The sequence below is a fragment of the Pagrus major genome, chromosome 21 (genome assembly GCF_040436345.1).
Source record: "Pagrus major chromosome 21, Pma_NU_1.0".
Lineage (NCBI taxonomy): Eukaryota > Metazoa > Chordata > Actinopteri > Spariformes > Sparidae > Pagrus > Pagrus major.
In genome coordinates this window covers 17,018,010-17,045,155 of record NC_133235.1, presented here as the reverse complement: position 1 = coordinate 17,045,155, position 27,146 = coordinate 17,018,010, and the positions used below count along the sequence as shown (strand labels likewise).

General features: G+C 38.6%; 1 protein-coding gene across 3 annotated transcripts in view; it reads right to left on the bottom strand.

Moving 5' to 3' along the window:
- LOC141016430 (receptor-type tyrosine-protein phosphatase F) overlaps window positions 1–27,146 on the bottom strand; it is a 170,237-nt gene that overhangs the window by 124,664 nt on the left and 18,427 nt on the right. For 2 of the 3 annotated variants that reach the window (XM_073490788.1, XM_073490790.1), the window contains exon 1: window positions 3,446–3,714. The exons of the other annotated variant lie outside the window; for it this stretch is intronic. The gene's annotated coding sequence lies outside the window, so the exon portion shown is untranslated. Of the gene's footprint in view, window positions 1–3,445; window positions 3,715–27,146 lie in introns of those variants that run through there. 3 annotated transcript variants of the gene reach the window in all.

Below are 27,146 nucleotides of genomic sequence, written 5' to 3'. Positions count from 1 at the left end.
GGGAAGCTGAGTAAACAAGGGGGGGTGGTAGAGGCAGAGGGATAAATCAGCCACATGACTGTACTCCCAGAAGCAAGCACCAAATAAATCAAACCTACATTCAATTTTATTTGCTTTACTGCAGTTTAGCATCACAGTTATCCCCTCATACTCGAGACCAAGGTAAAGCTGTGACCTTTAATTCACAATGGCAGTCTAAATGCAACCAATCTGACCTCTCTGCAGAAAAAAACAATATTAAATACAATATATTCACAGCGTATCATAGAGTAATTCACTGATATAACATCAAAGAAATGAACAGTAATCCCTGGTCTTCCCCTATTTTCAGATAGTAGCGTAATTCATGGTAGAATTTATATTTGCTATGGCCACAATGCAGTGTGACCCTAACCAGCATTGCTGCACATTTCAAACACATAAGCACAAGCTTTGGCCCTGTCATACATACATAGCACACAAAAAAAAAACCCAGCTGCCCCTGGAAATGTAGGCTTTTTCAATCAGTGTGGAGGCGTAATGGGATGATGTGGAATTGAAATGAGTTTTTGTGCAAGGAGGGAAATGTCCTCTCTGACAAAGCGGATTTGTGTTCCCGTTGAGAAACCCATGGTTGTAATGTATAGTGTAACGGTTTAAATCAAAAGGTGCAAGAATATGAGCACAAAACAGACCTCTGGCGGCTGTTGATAACTGGGCATAAAATGTAGATGGGTACATTAAGAATTCAGAGTAGAACATATAGCGTAGAAAGAGAACAGAAAAGGACTCAAGGTAATAATAGAACTGAATACGATCTGAGCCTGAGCACTGTGATCAACTCAATTTCCATTTAGGCACTAATTGGCAGCAAAAATAACATCACCTTCTCTAAAATAAACCTGTTTGTTTATTTGAATATGGTCCCTTGTCAAAACCTCAAGGTGTGTTTAGCAAGCGTGTGTAGATGTCAAAGCATAGACATAGACAGAGTTCAATCAAAAGAGCTCTCTGCTTGGGGCAGCTGAAGATAAGTGTTTGTGTCAAAACACTGGTGAATTTTGTGATAAAGAAATCCTTTTTTCTAAACCTTCTCCTCAGCACCTGTCACAATGAATGAGCGACTGTTTGAGAGAAAGAGGTGTCACAACTGAGACCAAAAAGTGACTATCAACACAGCTAACACATCACACAGGCGGTGGCCGTTGATTGACACAGCACATTACGCAAGAGCAAATCCAGCACACTCACCCCACACTGCATAAACATCTGATTTAGTAAAGATCGGAGGATTGACAATTAGGCCTTGTCATCATAAAACAACTACTCATGACCTTGTCACCATCAGGGAACACTTCCTGACATGAAAATAAATGAGAAACTTTCCTCTGCTGCCAAGTCTGAGGCCTAATCATAAATAAGTCTACACTTCAGCTACAGCATCAAAGCTTTGAACTTTAATAACCCAACAGAAGCTAGTAGGCTTGTGTCTACTTACAGTATGCGTCAAAGACAAAGGTCTGGCTCCTCTGACACAATCGCCTTCACAGACATTGATCTGTGATTGTTAGCAACCTTTTTCATGTTCCAACTGGGACTAGAGTGACTAAGGGGATCCATCATACGTTAACAGGCCATTACACATCACCCAATTCAGCGATGATGAGAAATCAAGTCCTATGGAAAAATCCATATACTCAGCCCATAATTACTTCTGAGGAATCCAATAGGGAGAGAAACTGAGTGACTGACTGCTCCAAACAGAGTAATTTATTCCAAAAGGAAAGACTGCAGTCATTAAAGTGAGGGATATTTTGTATGTTTGGACAGGAAATCTAATAAGGAGCAGAGGCATACAAATGGCTGTAGTTATTTCCTCAGGTCACTTCCTAATATCACTTAATGTTTCTCTGGAACATTACCGGTGACAAAGTGACTGAAGCACAGTCATAAAAGTGGAATGAAGGGTCAGTGGCGGTAAAGGTGGAGGTGAAGGAGGACGACCCACAGGTCATCCAGTTTGAACGGATGAAGATAGCTGACAGTTTTTTGTCTTGTTTGTTTACACTCCTGAGCAGCTGAACAGACATTTTAACAAGAGTCCATCTCAAGTTTCACCTCAAGGTCATTTTTTTAATCAAGTCTCGGTTGCCACTCCAAGTCAAGCGTAACAGGGATGAGCTGTAAAGTGATGGTTGTACTCCTAAAACATTAAATAAAAAGGAAAAATATAAACAATAAATAATGAAAAGCGAGCCCAGCTCAACTAAGAAAGAAAACACAGTTTCTTTTGCAGTGAGTCAGACCCATAGGGAAGTCTAGCCATTTCAAAGGCCAAACAAAACGAGACAGACATGTTGTCTACACTATGTTCTTTGAAAGCTTAAGACAGCTTTGACAAAGAAGAGCGAGTAGCAAAAAGGATATGTTTTCAACTGACAACAGCTCCTTGTATTGAGCAACAAACCTATTGAGCAACTACTGCCACATTTATTTCGACCAAGAACAAGATGAACTGTCCAAAAGTTCTCATACAAGCGTATAAAAGTTTTATGTTGTAATCAAAAATTAAAAAAATTAAAAAAATTAAAAAAGATTTAGGACATAATTACAGCTGAAGGGGACATTTCTAGTTGGTTTCTCTTTGTAAAGATGAAGAGACAAAGGTACAGAAAGTTTTCATGTGACGTCAGTAGAGTCTTTCCCCAAAATATCTTTCAACTAAGATATAGCTGATATTCACAGTAAGAGAAAAACAAACAGAAAACCTTTGAATCACACTTTAGACACATACCAGTTACACTTTGTTGAAAACCAGGTCCAAACATTTTCTAAAAATTATAATTTCGGACTTCCAGAAGTTTATCTGGGATTTCAAAGTCTTTCAGTGTCTCCTTCTAACTGGAATTCTTGTCGCTGAAATTTAACCCTCCAGATTGCCCAGGGAGATAAAGACAACTAGAAAAACAGGTTGTTTGGCCTCAGCGCAGGCCTAATGCAGTAGAACGGTAGGGAGCCTCACCTTAGCAGCAGTAGCTAGGGGACATTCTATGGCTCTTCTATTCAAAGTCCTCTGAATACGTAGGGGAGGGCTTGCACCAGACAGGGCAATTTGCCAGAGAGCCAGCCAATAGAGCTAAGCCAAGACGAGGTTAAACTATTGTTTTGGCTTAACAAGCAAGAGTGAGCAAGGACAAAAGAAAAGCGGACAAAAGAATAGTAAGAAAATACCTGACCATTGAAGTGTAACACATCAACTTATTTTGCTACTTTAAATATAAGTTAAAAGGTATATCCTGAGATGAAAAACAACATCCTGGAACAGGGATCTAGAGAGAAATAAAGTTCAGGGTCTAGGAGAGTCCAGCAAGTTTCCAGCAAACCTGAGCCTCATCTTTTTTTTTTTTTAAAGAACTTCTGTTTTCATCAGTGACAAGGTACAGTCTGTGATCCGAAATTCACTTACCCATGCATGTCAGTTAGGTCCACTTAAATAAATTCTTTTTATTCCTTATTCCAGAGACAGAGTATCCAAAATCATGGAAAAGAAAATCCAGCAGTATCCACAAAAGATTATCCCTGAACGATGTCTCATAAAAAAGTGTGTGAGAGAAAAGTAGTCTCCAGTTCCTGCTCAGTTATTCCATTCACAGCGTTTCATTAAAACAGACGAACTGTCTTTTTGGCTCTCCAGTAATACGTTTCCAGCTGTGGCTATACAGCAATGTGGCTTGAGGAGAGATCCTTCAGAGGCAAAGCTTGTTCACACACTGAGCGTGTGTTCAGGGACTGCCTGCAAGAAGCCAAACCCACTATGTGATGTCACTGGTGTCAAATTTCAGCGAGAAGAGGGAGGAGGCTGCGGGGCCTTACCTTTTTGAACCTTGACCAATGAGAAACAATTTTGTAGTGCACCTGCATATAGGAAGAAAAGGTTTGAGGTAGGAGTACACGTGATGTTATGTATTCTCCATTCTCCATTATGTCTTTTCTATCTACCACCTCTGAGGGGGCCAATGTGACCTATTGTACGCTCATATGCAGGCTTATCCTTAACTGGACCAAAAACAGCATGTCCAATATCCCCAATTCTAATTTTGAATGGAAGTCCTTTGTGTATTTCAAAATCAATTGGTGTAAACAAAATGTGACCTTGAAACAAACAAGCATTCCCAGAGGACTGTGCCAATATAACATGTCCGGTAACATGTTTTGGGGGTAATTAATTTGTTTCAAGAAATTATTTTTGCCCTCTCTCTCTCTCTCTCTCTCTCGCTCTCTCTCTGTTGCTGAAAAAAAAAGAAAATAAATATGCAAAATCCTCATTCTTAAATCAGCAAGGCGTTGAGTACACACACATATACACAAGTCCCAAACACACTGGTTCTCACTCCCTCCGGTCAAACTCTGCTAGCCATGGAGCTAATCATCCACAACAGATGTTCAGAAATGTTCAGTTGGATTTATGACAGAGCTCAGAGGAACAGCCAAGTCAGCCTCTGGTGCTGTTTTTCTCTTCCGTCCTACAAGGACAAGGGATTGCACTGAGAGAGGATGTCAGCACAACCATTCTCTTCCCCCAAAATTCCCTCGCTCTCTGAGATTCACCATCCGAGACGACAGCGCCTTAATAGATCACAGAGCCTCAGGACCTTGGGGAGAGGTTTGCTCATTTATCCCAATAATACTGTGTGGACTGTAACTTGACTCATCCAGCAATGCTTCAACAATGTTTCGCCCTCGACGTAATGATGTTTTTTTTATGCATTTCAGTGGCACTGCTGACGCTGCAAGGCCTGACCTGGTCCGGGACAAATGTTTTTAGATGGAGCCATATATAATACCATGTTGCATTAACAATTAAATTATACATTACAAACTATATCATAATACGCAAGTACTTTCTGAAAGGGAAGATAAACTTTAAGAATTGCCATACTGTTGGCTAGTGTAATTCCTATTGATCTAAAAAGGGCAGTCCTGCAAATCAGGGCTACATGATATGGTAGAAAAATCATAATGTGATTATTTTGCCAAAAATTGAGATTGCGATATGATTCATGATTAGGGACAATGATAATTTTTGCCTCACAATGTTCATTTTCACTGAAAAAAACTATTAAAAACATGATAATGGGACATTTGTTTGGGTCTGGACCAAACAAACATGTTTTCTTACATCTGGAGAACAAGATTTGACAACCAGTGCAACTCTGCAGTGATACAGCTCTTCATTATAATGCTACTTTGTCACACATTTTAACCTTTATCATGATTGGGATATTGCACTTGGCCATGATTCAATTTTGATTATATTTCCAATAATTGTGCAGCCCTACTGCAGACACAGTCAAGACCATAAAAAAAGATATTCAGAGTGAAGTTCTAAAAAACATGTATGATGGTTTCACGCAAAGAGCAGCAATGTCGAATGTCTTTTAGGCTTAAACTCTGCTGTAGGAAATGGCGAAGTGCAATGTGTTCTAGATTTCTCTTTGTCGTTAACAATGGGAGACAGTCTGATTTTACTGGAGGCAACACACTGCACATAACAGACTTTTCAGCAAGAGAAAGAATTGTTTTATCTTTAACTTTTCCTTCTAGTTTAGAACTAGGATGTGGGCCATCTGATTAAAAAGTAATTCAGTTTGTACAGCCTGACATATAAACATTTTCAAGCTGTTTGTGCTGCAATAATCTTACTATTAAAAATGGGATCTCAAGCATACAACATGCACAAAAACTCAACCTGACATGTAAGGATTTTTAATGAAGAGTTTCTGGGTTTTGGACTGTTTGTTGGACAAAAGAAGCTATGAAAATGGCACTTTGGGCTCTGAGAAATTTTGATGAGCATATTGACAGTTTCATAGACTAAATGATTAATCAATAATTAAAATAATATAGCAGACCATTTACCTACATCACCCTACTTAGATCAAAACTATCTGTAAAAGCAGAACAACCAATCTGGACATTTTGGAAGCCTACAAACTCATGAGAGTTTGAGGGAACCTTCTGGAGAATAATTATTACACCCACACAGCCCTGAGGAGAGGAGAAAAAGTATTTTTGTGGGTGTAAAGAGTCTGCCAACTCAAATGTCACATTCATCTGAGATCAAATTGCTGAACAAATCACTCAGTGGTAAAAGGTAGAAGTACAGATTAGATTGGCTGGTGGTCTTAACATTAGAGTGGGTGAGAAAATTAATTGTGAGCTACAGTAATGCAGTGTAGTGTGTCAGTTGCACAACATGAGCCATTTCATCTGTAGTAGTGTAATCTCATTTTAGTGCAATGTAAAACTCAAAACACAGATGGACTCCAACAGTAACCCTCTATGCGAGATTAAAACTGTTGCCTCGAGTGAGGTATTGTGTCTCAGGCAGTTTTAGGACTTATCTCTTGCCCCACCCCCCAAGAGCTTGAATAGAGTTGGAAACACCCCCTACCAAGTCTGAGAATTTATAACATTGTGACAACCACCCATCCCCCGCTCATTTCATTAGACTGAAAAAAAGGTCAACACCTCTTCCATCTGAAGAAGGGCGGCCTCTCACTGACTTTTTGCTATCAGATAAAAGATTTATGTGAAAGCTTGATTTTATGAGATCAATGTTTTTTCTGGCTTTTCGGCTTTATTTTGTGAAACATTACATTTACTAAATCTGTTGTGCAGCTCCAGGGTTACCTGCAGGTAAAGACCACCTGGATCAAGCCCAACACCTCAGCATCACTGGGTGGGAAACTGCACTGGCTGATGACCAATGGGATTGGCCCTGGGCTTTATCAATAAAACTTTCTGCCCCGTGTAACAAGTCTGCCAAAACATTTTAACAAGATTCAGCTCCGAGGTAAGAAAGCAAGTTTTTTGGTCTGGTGTCAGAAGAGCACATATTGACTGAATAACTGATGTCTATCATTATAGGAATATATACTGCATTTGGAAACACTGCAGCCTACCACCATCTAAAACCACAATTCAACAAAGTATTAGCTATTATCTAAAGTCATACATTTTTAAAAACTTCCTTTAAATGACATCTAAAACAAATGTGCTTTATCCCCCATTCAGAGGGTCACTGATAAACACAATTCTGGCTGCATGCCTGTGAAAAAATGCTGACCTGTGTCGTAAACACTGAGCTGTGAAAGTCAGTGTGCTGCTGCTGATGGGCTCTTAAGACTAGCACTATGTCATCACGTCCAAGAGCACAGCTGGGCAACACCTGTTAGCTTAGAATTCCCAGCCCAATTCACAATTTACTGAGGCTTGGCTACTGCTATGGTCTATTTGTAAGCTAATTTAACTCCAGATTGAAGTCCTGGTAGTTCTTATATCCTATACATGGATCATATTCTAACCAACAAACAGTGGTTAAGGGTACTTGCAAATTATCACTGTAATGTACCTCAGGCAGCATGTGAGAGCTATACATCTGGTGATCTAATTATATGTCATTTTCTCCATACAAGCCATCATGTTTTCATTCATCAGTTAAGTGAATAAAAGAGCGGCAGAGTAGATAGCTGAGCACAAAATGGTTATCTTTACAATGCAAAGTAGGCCAATGCATCTCTGAGCCCGCAAAAATGAATGAAAATGTCCAAACAGTCCAAACACCAAGGGCACACTTTTGGCCCAGAATTTTTCTCAGGACTGTCTGCAGATAACGCTGGCTCCAGCGCTGAGAGGGAAGGTGATGGCACACGACGGCAGGAGGTGTGAAAAAGACAAGGACAGTGGGAAACAGAGCACATAAAAACACAGATAAGATTGGCTTCGCTGTGTTGACCTTCAGTGAGTGCCTGCGTGTACGTGCCTGTACAGACGTGTCTGTGTGTGTTAAGCATGTGAATTTGTGCATGTGTCCCCTAGTCTGCGTTTCTATATGCGTCCATGGAGGTGCGTTTGAATGCATGCCTATATTGACTTGTTAGTTACAGACAGAGTGAGAGAAAGGAATAAAGAAATAAGACTAAGACGGGTAGAAGTGCGAGGGGAACGCACTTATTTTCCTCCTCCTCGTTGAAAATCAAAAACAACGAGCGCTCTCCATTACACTCTGCTGCTGACAACTGGCGGGGCACGCTCTCTAAAGGGAACAGCAGAGCGTGCCGCCGAATGCATGAGACAAATCATTTTTATCTGGGACCCTGGCGGGTATTGACAAACCGGGGGTGCATTTAGATAGCCCAATTAAAATGGGGAAATGAAGCGACATTGAGGCACTTTACAGCACTGTGCCCCCTCTTCACCCTCTGGCCCCGCTGCACTCCCTGAATCTCTCCAGAGACTGACTTCCTTGCCTACTGCTCTCAGTGAAGGGTACGGGGGTGGCAATGAAAGCAAAGAAACGGGTGGCTCAGAAAAGTCGCTTTGAGGTGAAATACATCGGGAGGTTCTGTTTGTGAGAGCACAAGTGACGTAGCATTATTTTTATTGTTTCATCTTGCATACAGAATTTTTGCAGAGTCCTCTTGGGGAGTAACAGTCACTTCTGTAGCACTGAGGAGATCCCCAATGGGTGGAGAGGCATACAGCAGGGTCTGGAACAGCGTGCAAGACTGGGGACTAAATGCAACTCTGTGCAACTTCAAAGGGTATGTTGGCGATCAATGATATGGATGTTGGCTCCATTTATCCCAACGTGTCTTAGCGGGTGACCTTCAATGTCATCCTCTGCCTACTCTAAAGCCTGCATGGTTCAATCTACTTCTTTTCTCACCTGAATACGACTCCCCTTGGTCTAATTTTCAGGCCTCTATTTGTCTTTTTGATCAATGATCATTCCACTGAGATTACTGTCAGGCAGACTTTTAGAACAGATAGCCACCTCAGCACTGACAAACAACAAAACTCTCCTTCGCCGGTTTCCTTGAAGTATACAAAAGGGTTACGAGAGCAGGATATCGCAAGACGTCTCACCTTTTGTCTAGGTGGAGAGTGATAGCAAAAGCAGCCTAGTTTGCTTTCCAGTCAGGAAAAGTCAGCATGGAGAAAGAGTAATGCTGGGGTGTGCTATGGCCAGCTGTTCAACAGTGTTACATTTCACAGGCTAGCGTCAACAGATCCACAAAGATCTACAATGCATTCTGTGATGTTTTTGTCAGCAGAGAAACTGATACCTGCTTCTTTTATGATGTAGTTCTCCCTGAATCTTGTCAAACCATGTCCTTATCTCATGTTAAAAAATTGTCAACTACAAACTACAATCATTTTCATCTAGCCACTCATCTCAAGAGAGTAAGGAAAACCAGCAACAAACAGCAACATTTTTACAGAGATTAACAGCACGATGGCAAATTCTGCCTTTTTTAAAGTGTCTTCTGGTGCGTTTTCCCCTTAAAACAGATATTCCCCAGTGGCTGAGAAAACCATCATCAAAACAAGTACAGACTTGCACACACATCAAATGTTTCAAAAGAATAGGTCAAGGATACAAACCAAACGGGCTAGCACTTCCTGCAGTATCTCGGATGGAGAAAATATGCAGTGTGCTGAGGAGACTTTGATAAATCTGAAAAACTTTCAGTGAGGTTCCTAATAAAAGCCCCACAGAGCAGTGAGTCTCTCCCAACCCGAGGAGGCTACACTTTGTCTCTGACAAGACAGCCTTCCAGATGCTTTCCCTCCATAAATTTCTGCCTCACACAGAGGATAAGGTGCTAGCACTCAAGAAGATAAGTAGCCTGACTGGCTACAGTGAAATGTGTCAACTACTTTTAAAATACACTCTAAGCTTTGTGGATGTTCAGCGTCAATGTTGAACCACACAAAAACGACCACATATGATTCTGTACAGTGATTCTCATGCTTCCCTGGACTTGTTTTATCATAGAACAAACCGTCATGTGTCTTTATAAAGCATTTTATTATTCTAATAATTTCACATTGGCATGCAGGAAAAACAACTCGGACACAAAGGGATGCATTCAAAACCAGAAATGAACTTCAGCATTGTTAATAGCTCTCATTAGGAAATCTCCCCAAGCTTTGCACCAGAGTGCATCACTTTAGTGGAATCGAAAGGAGAGGGAATGAAATTATTCCCTCTGTTGGAGTAGGCTGCTTACACTGCTAAAAGGAAATAAACCACAAATTATGAGCTCGCCCCTCGCATGAAAAACTGATAATGGGCTGAGCACTTATGGCTTAGGCTATATAATGATATAGTAGCAATAGCTTGCAAATATATCTAAATATTACATGATTATATTGACATATTGGATACAAAAAATATATATCCAACATCCAATATATATAGTACATATGATATAGTAAGAATGAAACTTTAATGTGCAGGCTGTATCCTATATTTTGCTTTCCTCCTACAGTCACTAAATGTTGTCTAAAAGTTTAAATATAACCATTAGACAATGAGATGTTAAAATTGAGTCAGCATCAGTCATGGTCTTCCACATATTCAAAACAAACCCAAAGAAATTCTCCCATTTGTCCCAAACAGACGTCAACATGCCGAGGATACGTGGCGCGCGCTCACACACACACACATGCATGCGCGCGGGTACACACATACACAATTCAACAGATGAAAAGCCTGCCAAATAAAAGAGTAATCCATCACTCATGCCATTTTGCATTTGCAGGGTCTCTCTCCTCGACAATAGCTGGACTGACAGTGAAAGATAAGGGCCCTCTGTTGACCAAAACGGTGCACACATCAAAGAAAAGAGACTAAAATGATCCGATGTTTTGTGTGGAAATTAATATTGAGTATCCAAGGTTATAAGAACTACAACAAGACTGATTAAACGTGTGGTTTTATTTTACTTCTAACTTAGACTTAGGCTAGACCTGACAGTAATACTGGATCCTCTATATTTAAGAGGTGTTAAATAACAAGTATGAGCTGAAGATTGTCCTGCAAGTGGATTACACAGTGTTTTTGAATACACTCAATAAATAACTAAATAACTGACCAAGGCTAAACAGTAATCTGAACCTACCACAGTTTTACAGGAATTCTTAGTGCTTTTCTCTTCATTAACCGTGCATAGCAGAGAGTAACAAATGGACCTCAACTGACTGACTACAAAGCTAGCCCAAAATAATTAAGGAAATGAAATATTCAACATAAAACTTCTTATTATAGCATCAGTGGCTCATAAATTTATAGAGAAGAAATGAGTGGATTAATTTGAGTGCTAATGGAGAACAAAGCCAGTCATTTCCCTTTCCTCCCATTCAGCTTCACTGAGCCTTTTAAGTGTTACACCTTCTATTACTTATCTCTGGGATTTCTGACGCGTGGCAGATCAGGCAAACTGGGTTCAGGGCATTGGTCTCTATCGTTATAAAAGAGGAATCTGCGGCTAAAGGAGCAAGCTAATAATGACAAAGATCTGAGCTTAAGTGCTGCAGGGGGAAAGAACAATTTTTCAAATAGTCCATAGCCCTCTGTGCCGTTTTTACCTCTTGATGGGGGAAAGTAGAAGTGCTAAAGTGCAGTGAAGCTCTTTGAGCTGGGAACCAAAAAAAAAAGAAAACACTGTATCTCAGACACAGATATACCTGTGAGTGAGGAAAATACCCAGACATCCTAACCTTCAACTCAGACCTATTATATATTTTTTTATATACATATACTGCATACATATAGCAGGGCTGTAACTAATGATTATACGCAACGTCAATTAATCTGTTGTTTATTTTCTCTATTAATAGATTAGTTAAATAGAAAATGGTGAAAATGTTAATCAGTGTTCCCCAAAGCCCAAGATGACGTCCTCAAATGTCTTGCCTTATTAACAATATACACACACACATATATATATATACACATATACACACACACACATACATACACATATATATATATATATATACACATACATACATATATACATATACACACACACATATATATATATACATATACACACACACATACATATATATATATATACACACTCTTCCACAGAATGTCTTATATTGACATATTGAAATATTTTTGCACCCTCTTGCCTAGAGCACATGTCGAATCTTACTAAGACCTCTGGGACTTTGACAGTCAAGTCAGGCCAACTGTCAAGTCACTTTCTGACGCCAGTGGCTCATGTGACAGAAAAAACAAGTACTGACTTTGAGGATGTGATCAGCAACACGGAGCTGAAAATCAAAAAGCAAAAGATTCAAAACCATGCTTATACAATTTTCATGAATTATAGACATTTGTTAACTCATGCACTCTGTCATAGTTTACCTTTTTGCCTCCAAAGAGACAGTAGCATGTTGTATATAGGCACCCAAGTGTAATATAGCTAATCAAAGAAACCTTAAATGTAATACCATTTGAATTAAGTGATTTAATGTCATTTAATGCTAACTTCTGAGGGTTACAAACAGTATTACTTGTATATTGTGTATGTTTATTGGTAATTACAAGTTAAAATACTACATCTCAAACTAAATAAGATAGATTTGTTCTTATTGCGTGTGCACTGGGTGTGTCAAAGGGATAAACATTCTTGGAGTTACTTAATTCCATTTAGGCTCCCGACTGTCTGACCTACCAGCATGGCATTAACAGGTCCACCATGTGGGTGGCACTGAGGCACCCAAGAACAACCCCCACTTCCGACAGCAATCATATATTTCAGGCCGAGGTCAAAGTCATACTGTAGGTCACACTGTAGCTATTGCTACCCAGTAAACACAGCATGCCATCATGACCACAGATCAGACTTTAAGAGGTGCTGCATGATTTAAAGTTAGTCTGTCAAAAAAGGTACGGCCCCTGCTCGTTCCACAAGTCGATCTCTCTGCTCGGAGCCATGCAGCTGATCCCATCGGACAGCCCCAAACTGAAATGGTAGGTGAACCGTGATGTAATTTCCTCCAGCATCTCCTGATGCGTTTCGCCTGGTGTTCGCCTATGAAGAGGCTTCCCGCTAGGAAAATGTTCAGATCACTTCAGATCTCTGTAATGAGTTTTGCCACTCCAGTTATATCTCTGACAATATTAGGTACAGCACTGCAGTGGACAAATGCCACCTCTCTGTCACCATGTGTGAATGGCCAGGGTTACACTTGTCTTTTAGATGTGACCTTTGTGTTTGGATGTGGCAAAGGTGATGCTTCCACATTTGACACTTCAATGTGAACTGTCTGATTGGTCTTTTTTACATTATAATTTAATGCAGGTACCTGAAACATCAAGACTGGAGCCGTATATGCCCACCTGTTAATGAGATCTGATAGGAGTACAAGCCAGGCCAGTGCACAATGTTGATTTTTAGCCCAGATCTCACGTTTCAGGTGTATACAGCTGACAGTTATGCAACCCTCCTTGATTGTTTGCATTGTAAATACTGGTGTAACCATAACAAAAGAGTGCTGCCTGTAACATCTAATAACATTTTAAAACATCCATTGTAAAAAGTTTTTACTTTATGCATAATGATGTACAGATAGAATCTGTTGTTCTTTCTAGAATCAAAAGGACAATGCCTGCTAAAAAGATTATAACTGCAGGAAGACCATAAAATAATTAAATATTCTAAAATATGGGTATCAGCGTATATGCTGTCCAATATACAAATATGAAATCTTTCTTTTTACAGAACATAATGCAGAAAAGGTGCTTGGGGTAATTTAAAATTGCTGAATTTCCAGTGAAGTTTGATGATGTCATTTTGACAATATTAAAATTTATTGTTAAACTGTAAAATTTCCTGCATCGTTATCGACATTTTCAAGAGTCATCTTAAAACACACTTTCACTCATTAGCATTTAACTGTGCCTAATGCTGTGTCTAATTATAACTGTGCTTTCACTACTTTTATTATTACAGCTATTGTTACTGCTGTTGGTGCTGTTACAATATGATGGCAATATATTATCAATAATTATATTGCTGCCAATGTTGTTAAACGAATGCTGCTATAATAACAGTGACAATATATTATTATTGCTGTTATTATTTTTAAATGATTATTATTACTGTATCGTTACTCTTATTTCCTTTTCCTCTCTTGTGTTTGTCTCCTTTTGTTTTATTTGGCTTTCCTCTGTCTCCTGTCAGGCCATTTGGATCAACTGTGTTGTGTGCAAAGCGCTTTATAAATAAAGTTGAGATGAGCTGAGAGTTGAGTCTATTATATGTTTGCCATAAGTGTTTGATAACCACATTTGACGTGTGGTCTCTGATCATTATCACAATCCTTTAACACCCTAATATCGGTACCGGCATATGCCACAAAAATTGGTTTAACTCTACTTCAAGTACATAATAGTGCAATGCATTCAAATACAAGAGCCCTGCAATAAAAGCTACCATTGTGCTACTTTGTCCCTTCCCAGTAAACATATAGTAGGATGAAACAACATGAATATCTTTCAGTATAATGTAAAAAACACAACAGACTACACCCTTGAAAACTGCAACTAAAATGGAACATTATTACCTTCACACAGACGGTATTTATTTCAGGGCCATTGTCCATTACACTGTGCAATGTTTATGTTATTGTGTCCACCCCTTGCACATTACCGTGGTGATAATAATGTATTCTTGGGGAAAATAACTCCTCTGGAAACCCTATGCCTAATTTTCCTGGGGAGAGGTCTAGAAATTGTGTCACCAGATGGCCAATACTTGTGGGCGTACAAGCCACTGTGGCAGCAAAATATGTTCACTGCTGAATTAAACTAACCTTGTGTCCCTAAAGTGACTATGCAGATTAGTCTATATGTCAAATACCCTAAACCAAATTGGCAATTTAAATCAAGTAGCTTAACAGTGACTAAATAATACAAATGGGGGAATGAGAATAGTCTCTGGGGCAAAATATGACTCAAGTTTCAGTAGCAAGTTGGACAGCCACATCAAATTTCAACAATTAAAACTGTCTTGGGTGTCACATTAGCTTAATACATAAATTTAAAGAGTAAATATATTCCCCCTTTAGCCTGACATTTGCTGGCATACAGCAGTATCAACTGTTCAGAAAATCTTGGAGTCTAATAGCCTATATTTCTGGATTTTCTCGGGTGTTCATTTTTATCTTAGATACCTTAGGTAAAATCTACACACAAATCACAGATAAAACAACACACAGGCCTCCATTTGCAATTGCAAACAGGCCTCTGAACTCAATCAATACACATTATTGGCTCAGTAAGGGCCAGGATTTGTAAGAAAACCAAGATCAAGTCTAAGAGGAAATCCTTTGAACTTCCTGACTTGAAATCTGAATGAATATTTCCTCTTACCTCGATGGCAAACCGTTTATTCATCATCATTTATGTCAAAATGAGGCCACACTATAATTTCCAAATGTACAGCCTAAATGACATCAGCTTTCCCAGGCACAGCACCCCAGTAAAGATGAAAATAATCAGAGCAGACAAGAAATTACAAAAACATGCTGTGACCTTTCAAGTCTGAGGGGGAAAGGCTGTGTATACATTTACAAAATGTGAAGGGAGAGTAAAAAAAAATCCCATCACAGAAATTGGAGTGTGACTAATGGGTAGTGAAAGAACTGGTCTCTAACCTGAACTCCAAATAATCTTGCTCAAGTCTCCATGGCCACTTTGGGGGAGCAGTGGGGGGTTTGACAAGGGGAATGGAGGACCACCTGCACACCCAGCGGAGCCAGCTCTGTACTGGCACCACCATTTGTTACGCTCTGGATTCCCATTACTTCAGAGCTAGGTTGGCTGGGAAATCCATCTCCTGGTGTCAGGTTTATCAAACTTCTATGCAAAGTGCAAGGGTGGAATGGAGGAGAAGGATCATAGTCATGCACGGAGCCTACGAAGGACCGAGGGGTCTTCACTTCTCATGATTCAAATCCAGGTAATCACAGTATGTGGGCTCACCTACCTCTTTTCCAATGTTAAAATAAAGACATGAAATATTATAACATAATTTTAGAACATTGTGAAGCCTAAGATACATGCCTCCACATTAAAATTATAAGTAGCAGCATTATATGCATGAAAACCAGCCTCAGCAAGCTTAGTGTCAGCCCCAAATTTAATGGGCACTTGACACACACTGAAAGCTGCTAACAGAGGTATTATATGCTGTATATTAGAGGGCAGCATTAGCCAAGCCTGGTTTGAATGCCAAGCTGGAAAAGTCAGCAGAGAGGAGAAAGGCCTTTAACCTCCAACAGTTTCATTGGAGCTTAACACTGGCCAACAATATAAAAACTATGATTTCAGGTGTTTCCTATTTAATGTGAATAGAAAAATGTAACATTTTCATGATTCTGATGAACAAGAACTCTTTGAATTAAAATCAAGTAAAAAATAAAGTAAAAAGGTTCACAAATGTGAACCTCGTGACCAAGCTCACTTAATATCATTGTAAATTGGATATCTTACCTGGGTTTTGGACATCAACAAACAGAAACTTGTTTTTCACCATTTTTTTAGACTAAATAATAAATTAAAAGTAATCCAAAAAAAGACAGATAGATTAATTGAAAATGAAATTAATATTTAATTGCACTCCTAAATTTTACAAAGGCCTAAAAAGAATATTTATAGTAGTAATTGAATAGTTAAAACTCATGTTAAAAAAAAAATCCTAACCAGCTCCACATGTAGAGATTATAATATTTTAAAATGAAGGAGAAAAAAAAGGAAAAAGACCACCAGTATCTGATCTGCACTTAGTATCTAATTTAAGTGTCAGAATGTGCATCAAGATCCCTTCTTCCAGGTGTAACACTTGATACATAAAGGACATTGCTGAGTGCAAGTGTGTCTTTGTTGGGTTCAGAAAGGTTAGAAAATAGGGGCAACAGAGGTTTTTCCACTTATAGAGACAGAGATCCCCGAGGCTTATCCTTTCTACATGCTTCTCTGCATCAATAATACAGACTGACGTGCACAAGATACTCTCAAGGAGAGCCAGTCAGTTTGCTTCACCAGAGTGCTTGCCATGAAATAAACAAATGAGAACTGACAATCCTTGTGATAGTCCATACATCCTCATGAACAAGACACATCCTCTACTCTGTCCCTCCCCTATGGATTTTACACAGAATCCAGGTGTCTTTGTTTTCTGCAACAAAACACATTACCGAGACGAAAGGAGCACCACCCCAAAGACTCAAAAATAGTTCAGCGTTAATTCAAGGTTCTATGCAAAATTGGGAAAAGGAACATCAAGTGTTGTTGTGTGAGCCATGTAAATGGTTATGAAATACAGATCAGATCTACTGAGCACCTGGGAGCGGCAGCACTGAGAACACAAACACAATAGTGAAATGTCTGTCAGGAGTTGAAACAGACCTCGAAGAGCATAGAAATTGTATTAGTTGCAATAATGTATAGTTCCCAGTGGGATTTTATAACAGAAGTGTGGGAAAGAACAAGAATGTGCTACAAATGCATTAAACTGTACCTATAATCAAATTTGTACGAGTCTTTTCCCCGGCAAATCACCACAACAGGAAGACACTGTTGATATCATTACATCCAATAACTTATTCAGGAAACATAGGAAGCTAGCCCAGACACTGAAGTCTAAATTAGCTGGAGACTGACTGTACAAACATTCTGCTTGATTGCTAGCAATCCATGTAATGTTAATTAAAAAAGTCACTTCACTTCATTACACAGTATTTTGATTAGTAATGAGTTCTTCAAAGGAAGTTGCTAAAGTCAAATGTATTAAAAACACATTTGTGTAGTACAATGAGCAGAGGATTTTAGGTATATTTTAGGAAATTGTCAATCTGGGCAAAAACAGGTGGGATATAAATTCCCTTGAGTTCCAACACATTAATTCAAAATTTGCCTACTCCTGCTGATATTCACACTTTTTTTTCTAAAGCCTGGCAGCATTTCATATGAAAGCATTGTTCTAAATAGCTAACAATCATTCATAGGTGCGAACAGCAACACTTTTTTTAAATAATGGTTGATCCAAACACAGTGAGAATGAACTACCTGAATGACACTTTTATTAACATGCTACGTTTGTATTGTTCGAACACATGTGACTCCAATTAAAGACGTTCCTCATATAACATAAAAGTCCTATGGCAAGCGTAGTATATAATTCAGTTAGGATGTAGTTTGAGAATTGAAACCAGGGCTGCATGATAAGTGAAAAAAAATTAAAATTGCAATTTGAAAGATATTGTAATTGCGACATAAGTCGTGATTTTAGTGGGAATGGTAATTACTGTAATTTAATTTATACTAAGAAAAGATAAAATGATAGATGTGAGTTTTGCTAGGGTTTCTACTAAACAAGCATGTTCCCTTATGTCTGGAGAATATAATTTATAGCACCAGTGTTCAGTCTCTGTAGCACCACATAATGCTTTGTTTATAATAATTGTAGGTTGTCACATCATTATTTTAATAACATTTTGATAAAATATGCAGCCCTAATTTTAAGTCTAACTTAAGATCAGATGTCAGTCACTCTGACTTTGAATTGCTTTGGTTTTTATGAAAAAAACCCCACTGATATAGAGTCACAGTATAAGACCAATATGGTAGGTTTGAGAAGAAGAAAGGAAAGTTACTCATATGATGCATTTCTACAGCTTTGCTCTAAACCTCCTAATTAGTTCAGACATTCTGCTTAGTGGCTTGGCATTTTAGCCACAGGGGGGCTTATACAGTAAATTGTATTGGACATGCAAGCAGAAGGATACAACCTAAAAGGCTGATTCAGGAGTCTAAATCCTATGCTCTTCTAAAATTGTGTAAAACATTGTCAAACAACCAAGAGCAGAGAACACTATTCAAATTCCATGCTTAATGGTGGCTAGAATTAGCTATTCCTCATGCAAAGTCACAGTATTTTTGTGAAGGTGTGGAAAATAAGCGTCAAACTTAACAATACTAGGACATTAGCAATTTGCAGGAACAAGCAATTATCCTTTTGAAATTTCACACAAGTCTATCCCACATAAACTTGTTATCACAGGAGTTATTCAGCAGCGGAAAGGCCTAGATAGAGATGTTCATTAGCCTATTGCTGAGACAAACACATTTGATGGATTAAACAGTCAAATATAACAAGATGCTTCAACTGCTGTCCTGGTTGTTAAGGGAGATCAAAGTGGGGCCTGAGGGTCTGGTAAGTATGAGGAGCAGGATTGGTTCAGCAGAGCTCCAAAAGAACAAGTGCTGGACCAAGGAGATACGACATCAGACGTGTGCGCTGCATTCCCTTAGGCCTGTTCTTTCAAAACTGTCAGCCTGCCTACCAAATGAGCTGCAAAGGAGGAGGGCACAAACACTCTTTCAGAAAGCACTTCTAATCTAACAATAAGCATAAGCCTCATTTGGTAATGTGCCGTCGCAGTGAATCAGGTTGAATATTGAAAAATCCATTTGATTTTTTTTTTTTTTTTTAGATGCCACCCCCTGTAAATTTTCTTCCTACTGTGAAAAATGTGACACATTTCAGAGAAAAAAATCAAATCCTAGACGCAATTATGGTCTCATGTTTGATGATAGGTATGCTTGGGATTTATTTTCAAAAAACATGCAAAAAAATGTTTTAAATAAATAAATTAAATGCATGCAGTAAGATCAACCACTTTATAGAATTTAATACTTTCACCAAATTACATGTTGTGCTCGGGAGGATACCCAAGGTTTTGAATTTCAAGCCAGGAAGACCAGACATCAAATACGGACAGTAAATATATGGATGCATAAGGCACTCACACTGCTGTTGGGAGTACTTTTCTCAGTGACACATACTATATTTGCTTGCTGATGGATTGCCTGTCTGCCTGCACTAGTGCACATAGAGTAAGGAGACAGAAGTGCTGATGAAATGTTTTTTGCTTAGCTTTCGGGCATATCACAACATATAGGCCTAAACTGTGTGTTTCCGTGACATTTCTGCAATTCAACAGTATTGATTTAGTATTTTCTTTTAATGTAGGTTCTTCGTTCTTTTTCAAACTTTCTAACAGAATTAGGCCTGGCTGTGTTCATTGTTCAGGCCAGAATATACTCAAAATGACAGTCGTAAAGCTTAGGAAAGCTCTCTTCTACTCAAAGAATTTCATAGTTCTCTTTAAGAGTAAATAGTACTGAAGCAAGTGGTAGACCAACAGAAAGTCCCCAAATGAGTTTTGGATTGAGGACGAGTCATTTTTCAAGGAAAACATACCATATCATAAATGTGAGCATTTGTTGCTTTTATCTGTTTTACATCATTATGATGCAAATAGAATAAATCATTAATCAATTTTTTTCAGATGCCAAATTTACTGTAAAATTTATCAATAGATTAACTAACAATGAAATTAGTCATAAATCATTGGAATCTTATAATTCAATATGAAGAAATAATACACCTACTTCCAGCTTACAACACTCCACCTTTAGGTGCAGCCATTACCAAAATGTAACAACAACTCGGCTTCCCAACATGGAGGATGACGAAATATACAGCTTGTACTTTTAAAGTTCCCAGCCTTAGAATTAGTCACCTCTCAGTTAGCAGCTGTACCTTAAGTAATATTTGAAACAAACGTGAAGAGAAGCTATACAGTAAAGCAGTTTCTGTGGTGAGAACATCAGCTGAGAGGCTGGTATTGACTTGACACGCCAAATAATTCCCTTAATGTGTCTAAATCCACACAGGAATGCATGAAGATATGTCTGAGAAAAATGGCAACCAGTGCTGCATTGTTGCCATAGGAGGATGTATTACCACAGTACTGGTGCAAGTGTGACCGATCAATTTAACTTCCTCCTGAAAAACAACACGGCGAGTGGGGAAAATCAGCATCTGCTCCGTCCCACCCTCTGTTACATCTGCGGACCTTTTGAAAGACATATGATATAGTACAATGCTCAGTTTTTGAGAGACGCAAACGAAAGAGCAAGAAAAGGGAGGAAACTATGAGAAAGGGAAGGAGAGGGAGGCTTTTGTCTCCACATTTCTCACGGTGGGTATCGGAAACAGCTAGATGCTGTCCATCACAAGTGAGGGCCAGAGAATAGACTGCCCTATTTGTCTAATGAAGAGGTCAAGGGGTGGGGGGTGCGAGGCAAGTGGGGCATAGCCAAGCCAGTCACAATGCCATACCCAAAGTACTCATTCCAAAAGAGTCAGATTACCAATAGCATGGTATGGGTAATAAATATGTAGAATAAATGTGTATGACCCAATAGTTAGTCAGACTTTCAGAAACGATGGAAAAACTATGCAACACAAGGCAAATAAGCTCCACCTACCAGCCACTGCCAACCATTCAGACAACTCCTCATTAATTGCTGAGGAGCTGTCAGTAATTACTGTAATTACTGTTTTTCTAATGTAATGCTTTTCTCCACTTAACAATATAAACTGAATGCCTTTGTTGTGGAGGTGTAACAGTATACAATTTTGACGGTTTGTATGCCGGCCATAGTTTAATATCTTTCCAATACAATAAACGAAGAATCACTGAATATAACATTTTTTTATTTATTTTTTGAAAAAACACTGCTAAATGTGGCTCAATGGCCAAAAGTTGGCCCAAAAATGTGCCTATTAAGACAAGTGTCGTTTGCTTAAATTAGAGCCAGCAGTGCAATTGAAGCTTTGCACACTTAGTTAAAGCGACTCACTTCATTATCATGTTTTACACAGTTTAGTAGCCCTGGAGGTCCATCCATTCGTGCAGAAAGCCAAAAGAGAGATTGCTCATTTATATAGGGCAGGCATAATAGCACAATGTGAAGGAACAACATAGCATTGCTCAAGCCCTGCAAGTGATGCCGTCTTAAATTGTTGTTTAAGTTTCTAAACACGTAGCCAACTGTGGGTCATAGTTTCCATCCATTACTCTTTGTCCTGTAACTTACTAGGAAACCATAAGGCTCCTGTGTGATGGATTTATGTGACAATGGAGACTCTTCAACCCAGCTCTGGTTTCTTATTTTAATTTTTCATAACAAAGACACTCAAAAAAACAACTAGCAACTAGCATGTTTAAGTTAACAGATAACTGCCAAGGCTTTCCGGGAGAAACTGAAAAATTTTAATGTATGTTCGTCACATGCTAAGATGAAGACCTACTGGAATGTAAAGGCTAACTCAGTAGTAATTATTCCATTTGGGTGCTTTAAACTGAAAATGTTGCAGGCCAAACTGAACATCCTGTACCAAATAGTTTGCGATGAATACACAGGTTTTTAGTACAGTTCGTGGGGTAATTGAAGTTATCACTATATTGAATGTCTGATTATAGTGAATGACTTTTAGTGAGAAACATGCTGTATTTTTACAGAGGACTGAGAGAAAGCTTTGTCACATGGTGCAGTGACAAACACCTGAAGTTCAATATCAGCAAAACCAATGAGATTGTGGTGGAGAATTCAGTATCCGAACAAATGTGAAATATGGTAATAATCTCCCCATCTATTCCTGAGTTATAGTGTTGATTTCTAGAAAAATGTTTTGGCAGAACACTACGATCTCACAGTGAAGTTGACCTTTTGGATATATAATGTTATCATGTCATCATCTTATCCTATTAGACATCTTTCTTTAATCTCACTTAATTAGCATGAATTCTTGAGTTGTGGCTCAAAACATATTTGGTGAGGTCACAGCGTCCTAACTAGTTCATCCTTGAGTCCAGGTGGACATTTGTGCCAAAAAGAAATTCCTTCAAGCCATTCTCTAGATATCGCGTTCACAAGAATGGGACGTACGAACAGACGTTTGTACGGACAAGGACAAGACTTTCATTGCTAATGACTGCTTCACTTTAATTGGGTTGCACATATGGTAAAGAAGGAACTTGAACCTCAATGTACACTTCACAGTGTCTTTCTGTTATCAAGATGGAGAAACAGGGCAGTCGCTGCAGCATGTTGGACCAGCAATCTATAGTCTTCAAGCTGGAGGCTACTACACTGAATAAAAACATCTTTAACAACCTCTTTTGTAGCAGAAACACTCCAGACATTTGTCATCTCCAGAGGGTCAATACCACACAGTACTTAAACCAGGGTTATCCATAGCTTAAGACCCAACACATAGGCAAAAAAACAGATACACAATGTCTTCTGCAAAGCCATGCTCCATTTTATGTGCTGCAGTTTCAAGGCAAAATAGACAATACTAAATGGAATAAATGAAGTACAAAACTATCAAACAACTTGAACAGAGTAAAAAGGAGTAGTCGAGGGTTTTAGCGGCTCTGATTGTAATAACTTGGCCCTTCTACACAAAAACAGATGATTGAATTTCTGCTGATTGTTCTGCAGACCGTGAAAATTTTCAGAGAGTGTAACTCAAGTATGGAGGGAAAAAAACTGTCCGACAATTTTGAGGCGTCATTTCAATTAAAATATAAATAGCTTCCATAGAAAGGACAGCATTCACAGAATCTGTATTGTTGCGCTTTCTTTCTTCAAAAAAGCCTGACCTCCTCATGTATTAAGAGGCTGTGTGCTGTACTTGTGCAACCTGACAAGGTGTGTCATACATTTCATTATAACATCTGCATAATGGCTAATGCTGTTACCATAGTAACACCTGTGATTGATGGCTTTGTTAAGAGGAATAGTTACACACCATTAAATTGGTGTAATAGTGCATGGCAGTCATCTCAATAACCAGGGACAAAGCAATTACCAAGTCATTAAAAAAGGAATAGACTAATACAACATGGTGCACACAAGTATGAGTGACATGCCTTGAGATCAGCTGGCGTGGATTTTTTTTAACAAAAATAAAAATGTATTTTGTGTGTACAAACTGTGTATTCTGTGAATTTCTTGGTATTAGATTTTTGTGCAATCTAGCATGGATGCAGTTTGGATCAATTCTGATTATCTCTACATACAAACAGTTGCACTGAAATTGCTCTTTTTTTATCAGGAATGTGAAACAAAGTGTGTCTTCTCTCACACATTACATATGCCCCCTCATCTTACACTACAGATGCTCAGTGTCAGCCTGAATGCTCATTTCCATGAGGATTACATTCAACTGTGTCTTGATAATAATTTGATGGCGAAGTCAAGAATACTTGTTCACAGGAATACCGCCCTTCTCTGCATCCAACTAGCCAGGGACAGAGCACAGCAGTACTGGCAATGATTGAGAGAACTCAAAATTCAAATGAGAGAGGAGATGGAGTGACACAGATGTGCTGTTGTTCAGAGAGAGCAGCATGCATACAGGGTAGGCACGCAGAGCCACGCACCACCACACACAAAGCTATATACACGTGCATAGACAGCCGCGCCACTCAATCATCTTGGTCGAGGGCCAATCCATCTATGCTGGTTGACTGGGATCCAATCACCATTCCCAACAGGGCCGGAATGAAAGAATGGCAGACAGCCTGTGAACAGGCCCACTCCCTCATGGTAGATTGATGAGACAAATCTTGGGGCGGTTCATGAGGCATCCCATATCGAAACGAACATACCATAAAAAATCTCTGATGTCACAAGGCACTTGGAAACAGGCCTTTTTTTACCTTACCCAAGGATGGAGCGTGTACTTGTTTTTTTTGCATTTCTGTGTCCAAAAAGAAGAAGCCGTTTTTGTCATTCAACCATAAGAAGCACATTAGGATGTGTCATGAGTTTCAATTTCATTTGTCCCGAGCGGATAACAGTCATTTTCTTGTGTTTAATGCTGCAAAACATTCTCATTCTCTTCAAGCAATGCAGAAACATCTTGAGATGAGTGCAAAATAGAGCAACGGTGACAAGAAAAGAAGCTTTACATGGATTCAAAGTTCTTAAAAAGGAAAAACTTTTTGATTGTCAGTCGGGGGATTAAATAGTGTATTTTGAGTGTGTTAGCTGGATACTGAGTCACTTATGAAACACCTACTATATCTTACTCGTTGACAGAATAGGCAAGTGTAGTTAGGGCTAAAAGGAGCACAAGAAATGAAAGGAAACAGCAAAAACTAAAACTAGTAAAAACATTAGTGTGTCATTCTCATTATGGAAAGCTCTTAATATGGACGAAATAGTTTTAATTGAAGCTGATGTTTTTGTGTTTGGTTGGACAGGCACAAACTGAATTAATCATTTTTGACTAACCAGATTAATCTTTTCATTAATTATTATGCTGTGTTGTACCGGCTGTTTTACAGGGCAAGTCGGAGCCTTTAGGGAAAATTCTTGGGAAAATCCCTTAGTGTTCCTTGAACTGACTCTGAATAATTTAAAATATATTATTTTTAACAACTCCATAATATTAATTGGCCCTCACTGCACATTTAGTATTCATGAGTAAGCCTTCTTTGCTAACAGATAGAAGCCTTTCTGAAAGTGTAATCAGCACTAACATGGAAAATCACGGAGAATGGCTATTCATGAGGCTAGTTAGTCTCCACATCCGTTTTGCCACTACATTAATGGGACCTGATGTGGGAGTGTGAAAAAGCTGCAATGCCAACATACTGTGCAGAGTAGGTGCTGCTGGCTCTGCTTACAGTATGGCCATTTAGTCAGTGTTTGCAGTATTTTTCCTAAAAAGTCAGCTAGATACATCTGCCATACACAACAATCGCCTACACATGTAATCGTATTCATCATTTCAGCCTTGAAAGTGGTTACACAATGGAACAAACAACGTGCAGTAGTTCCTTTTGTGTCAAAGTTGCAAAAGTTACGTGATGTCACATCTGCTCCAAGTGCTCCTCTGACTAACTCTGAGGTGACATCCAGTAAGGCTGTCAGAACAAATTTCAATATTAAAATCTGAGCTGATTATGAAAATCATACCAATTTAAACCAGCTCACAAAACTGTTTTGTTTTTGTTTTTTTCTAGCTTTTGACTCCTCTATGTGAAAGGTAACATTTTGCAATTATCAACTCAAACTTTTCAGGAAAATGAACACTGAAAGGCTGTGAAGTACAGAGTCAACTCCATGATAACATGTTAAACATTCGTCATGCCTTGCTTTAATAAATCACTAGCATAAAGACCAAAGTCACTTGTATGGGCTTGTGTGCAAAACCAAACATCTTTGATTTCATTTAATGCATGATACTGAGTGTGTGCCTTGCTTTATTATATCATTTGATTGATAAAATAAGCTAGTAAGCCCAAAAACCTTTTTGATCATCATGAAACAAATCAGTGAGCAGTGCTCATAACAGTACATGGAAGTGCATACCCTAAGAATCATAAGAATAATTATTTATTAAACTTAGGGAATAAATAAGCCTCAGTGGATATATTTATGACTTTACAAGTAGGCTAGTGTGGGAAAGCTTTGATTGCAAGCTCACAGCAGTACTAAAATTAAACTGTAGTCGATCATGACTATGCATAGTGTAAACTGAGCGAGCATGGGGAAATTCTTAGCTAACATCACATCATCTTCATGTAAGTCAGAAATGCACATGGGTCAGAAGTGGTATCTGCAACAACAGGAATTTATAGCCATTTGTAAATACATATTTATTAAATAAATAAATAAATAAAATATATATATATATATATATATATATATATATATATATATATTTGTAAATCACTAAAAAAGTTAAGTCATGTAACAAATACAACATTTCTGTGTTGTATTTTACCTTTCAGTAGCGCCTTCCATGACTCACAAATCAACTACTGCTACTTTTCCACTAGCTACCTACTTATTTAAACTCACTTATTTTTCTACCTTGGAAGAATATGGAGACGAGGGGAGTGATAAAACAAAAAATAAAACACAAATCACACATATAATTTTGTGTAAGAAATTGACCATTCTTCCTGCATTTTGTAAGCATAATCAAACAAGATCTTCATAAGACAAAGAGGCTTTTCATGACCATCTGACACAGTAGAAAGACAGTATACTATAGACAGATATAATGTCCAATCTCATTTTCTCAGGACAAAAAACGATGAGACGGACCAAAGCAGAGCAGAGAGGCAAAGACAACAGCCTTAACTCTGAGCACATATTAAGACCAAAAGCTCTTTTAGAGCAACTTGCCCGGAGCGACAGGACAATTGTTATTGTCAAACCCTGCTAGTGGGTATAATCTTTAGCATGAAGATTAATGACATATACAGCAGCCAAGATACTGCATTATTTGGAGCCATCCGCAGGCAAAACTGTCGTTTACTTATCCTGAATTTTTAGATTGACAAGAGCAATATAATCCTCATCTTCCTAGCTGTTTATTGACATGTGCCAGAGGATTCAGTCCTCCGCAAAGGCTCTC